This window comes from Cicer arietinum, chromosome 2 (genome assembly GCF_000331145.2).
Source record: "Cicer arietinum cultivar CDC Frontier isolate Library 1 chromosome 2, Cicar.CDCFrontier_v2.0, whole genome shotgun sequence".
Taxonomy (NCBI): Eukaryota; Viridiplantae; Streptophyta; class Magnoliopsida; order Fabales; family Fabaceae; genus Cicer; species Cicer arietinum.
This window is the reverse complement of record NC_021161.2, coordinates 14847107-14850880: the sequence shown is the minus strand read 5'-3', so window position 1 is coordinate 14850880 and position 3774 is coordinate 14847107. Positions and strand designations below refer to the sequence as shown.

General features: G+C 39.3%; 1 pseudogene; it reads left to right on the top strand.

The window, feature by feature from the left end:
- LOC140919360 (uncharacterized) overlaps positions 1-3774 on the top strand; it is an 11006-nt pseudogene that overhangs the window by 5400 nt on the left and 1832 nt on the right.

Below are 3774 nucleotides of genomic sequence, written 5' to 3'. Positions count from 1 at the left end.
AATACTCAATCTCGAATCACTACAGACCACCTGTCAATCGAGAAAAAAAGATAACTCATTTTGATCCAATTCCCGTCACGTATAGCCAATTGATGCCCCATTTACTTCAAAATTCAATGGTAGTCATAAGACCAATGAAACCTCTTGAACCACCATTTCCAAAATGGTATAATCCAAATGCCAAATGTGAATATCTTGCAGGAGCCGTTGGGCATTCCAGTGAAGATTGTCAAGCCCTAAAATCTAAAGTGCAAGAATTGATTAATGCAAAATTGCTTACCTTCAAGGAGGACAATCCTAACATAGGGAGCAATCCTTTGCCAGGCCACGGGAATGCCTCTGTGAATTTCATTGAAGATGGGATAGACCAATATGCAATAGATGACCCAAGCTCAAATCACTACAGACCACCTGTCAATCGAGAAAAAAGGATAACTCGTTTTGATCCAATTCCCGTCACGTATAGCCAATTGTTGCCCCATTTACTTCAAAATTCAATGGTAGTCATAAGACCAATGAAACCTCTTGAACCACCATTTCCAAAATGGTATAATCCAAATGCCAAATGTGAATATCATGCAGGAGCCGTTGGGCATTCCATTGAAGATTGTCAAGCCCTAAAATCTAAAGTGCAAGAATTGATTAATGCAAAATGGCTTACCTTCAAGGAGGACAATCCCAACATAGGGAGCAATCCTTTGCCAGGTCACGGGAACGCCTCTGTGAATTTCATTGAAGATGGGATAGACCAACATGCAGTAGATGGTCATGTGTTCACCATGGGGTCGTGTGTGGAAAATAATATATCTTTCCCAAAACCATTGGAAATTCTTTACAAAAAAGAGAATCTTAAGTCAACTCATAACAAGCCAAATGCAATAATTGTCCAAACACCAATCCCGTTTCCTTATGGAAATACCAAGGCAGTACCGTGGAAATACGAAGTCACATCCCACTTGGCAGATCATCAACCAAGTGATGGTTGTGAACCTAAAGGAACTGAGGTCACTAACATCTCAGGGATTGGTGGAATGACTCGGAGTGGTTGAGTATACACTCCTGAACAACTTAGGAAAAATGAGGTTAATGGAGAAAAGGGAAAAGAAGATATGTATCATGCCATAAAAGGACAAGAGATCGGTAAAAAGATGGTGTTTGAAGAAGAAGCTAATGAATTTTTGAAGTTTGTCAAACAAAGTGAATATAAGGTGGATCAGCTAAATCAAACCCCTTCCAAGATATCAGTTCTCTCCTTGTTATTAAACTATGAAGCACATAGAAGAGCACTGATGAAAGTTTTAAATGAAGCCCACGTTACTCACGATATCACTGTCGATCAGTTTGATGGAGTTGTCGGTAACATCACTGCTAGTAGTTGCCTGAGTTTTAGTGATAATGAATTACCAGCTGAAGGGACAGAGCATAATAAGGCACTGCACATCTCTATGAGGTGTCACGATCACATTCTTGCACGAGTGCTAGTAGATAATGGTTCATCATTAAATGTCATGCCTAAATCAACACTGTCAAAACTATTTGTTGAGGGAGCCTGTTTGAAGCCTAGTGCTTTGGTGGTGAAAGCGTTTGATGGATCTAGAAGACAAGTGATTGGTGAGATTGACCTGCCAATTCAAATTGGACCCCACATCTTTGGGATAACCTTCCAAGTAATGGATATTAAATCGGCGTACAATTGTCTTTTAGGGAGACCATGGATTCATGCTGCTGGAGCAGTGACATCCACCCTCCATCAAAAGCTAAAGTTTATAGTGAATAATAAGTTGGTAATAATATTTGGGGAATAAGATATGATAGTAAGTCATTTATCTTCTACAAGCTACATTGAAAACACAGAGGAAGCCATAGAGACTTCCTTTCAAGCATTAGAAATTGCCAATGTCGTCTTCATGGCTATCAAGAACCTGTTGAGGCGATCAATTTAGGGACTGGGCATGATAAAAAAGAAGTTAAAGTTGGTATGTCTATGAAAGAAAGTGAGCGAGAAAAGTTGGTTAAACTTTTAATTGATTATGTGGATGTCTTTGCATGGTCATATCAGGATATGCCCGGGTTAGATACTAACATAGTTGAACACAAGCTACCACTAAAACCTGAATACACTCCAATTAAACAGAAGTTGAGAAGGATGAGACCTGATATGTCGCTTAAAATTAGAGAAGAGGTCAAGAAGCAATTTGATGCTGGTTTCTTAGCAGTAGCAAAATATCCTCAATGGGTGGCTAATATTGTACCAGTTCCAAAGAAAGATGGAAAGGTTCGAATGTGCGTTGATTATCGGGATTTAAATAAAGCTAGTCCTAAAGATGATTTTCCTCTACCTCATATTGATGTCCTAGTGGATAGCACTGCTCAATACTCTCTTTTCTCCTTCATGGATGGTTTCTCAGGGTACAATCAAATCAAGATGGCTCCCGAAGATATGGAAAAAACTACGTTCATCACACAATGGGGGACTTTCTGCTATAAAGTGATGCCATTTGGATTGAAGAATGCCGGGGCAACCTATCAAAGAGCAATGGTAACCTTGTTTCATGACATGATGCATAAGGAAATAGAGGTTTACGTGGATGATATGATCGCAAAATCTCGAACCGAAGAAGACCATGTTGTTAACCTTCAAAAGTTATTTGAGCGACTAAGGAAGTTCAAACTCCGTTTAAACCCTGCTAAATGCACATTTGGTGTAAGATCAGGCAAGTTACTTGGGTTTATCGTTAGTCAAAAAGGGATAGAAGTGGATCCAGATAAAGTAAGAGCAATACAAGAAATGCCGGCTCCACGCACGGAAAAAGAAGTTCGTGGCTTTTTGGGTAGATTGAATTACATTGCGAGGTTTATATCGCATCTCACCGCTACATGCGAACCGATTTTCAAATTGTTGCGCAAAGACCAAAAGGTTGAATGGAATGAGAATTGTCAAAAAGCTTTCGAAAAGATTAAGCAGTACTTATCAAAACCTCCCATCCTAGTGCCTCCTGTTCCTGGGAAACCACTTATTATGTACTTAACAGTACTTGACGAGTCAATGGGCTGCGTACTGGGGCAGCATGATGAATCTGGTAGGAAAGAACATGCTATTTATTATTTGAGCAAAAAGTTCACCAGTTGTGAAACAAGATATTCATTGCTTGAACGAACATGTTGCGCATTGGCATGGGCGGCTCGTCGGTTAAGGCAATACATGTTATGTCATACAACTTGGTTGGTGTCTAAAATGGACCCAATTAAGTACATATTTGAGAAACCTGCTCTTACTAGAAGGACTGCTCGTTGGCAGATGTTGTTATCAGAATACAATTTGGTATATGCTACACAAAAATCTATCAAAGGAAGCGCACTAGCAGAGTATTTGGCCCAACAACCGGTAGAAGATTATCAATCAATGTAGTGTGAATTCCCCGATGAAGACATAATGACTTTAATTGAAGAGATTGAATCATCTGATAAAGAAAAATGGAGGTTGGTGTTTGATGGTGCTTCTAATGCGTTAGGGCATGGAATTGGAGCCATTTTGATTTCTCCAAAGAACCAGTTCACTCCATTTACGGCTAGATTATGTTTTGATTACACAAACAATATTGCAGAGTATGAAGCATGTGTAATGGGCATTAAAGCAGCCATTGAGTCAAAGATAAAAGTTCTTGAGGTATATGGAGACTCATCTTTGGTTATCCATCAAACAAAAGGAGAGTGGGAAACTCGAGATTCCAAATTGATTCCGTATCATACACATATCAAAGAATTGGTAGAAAA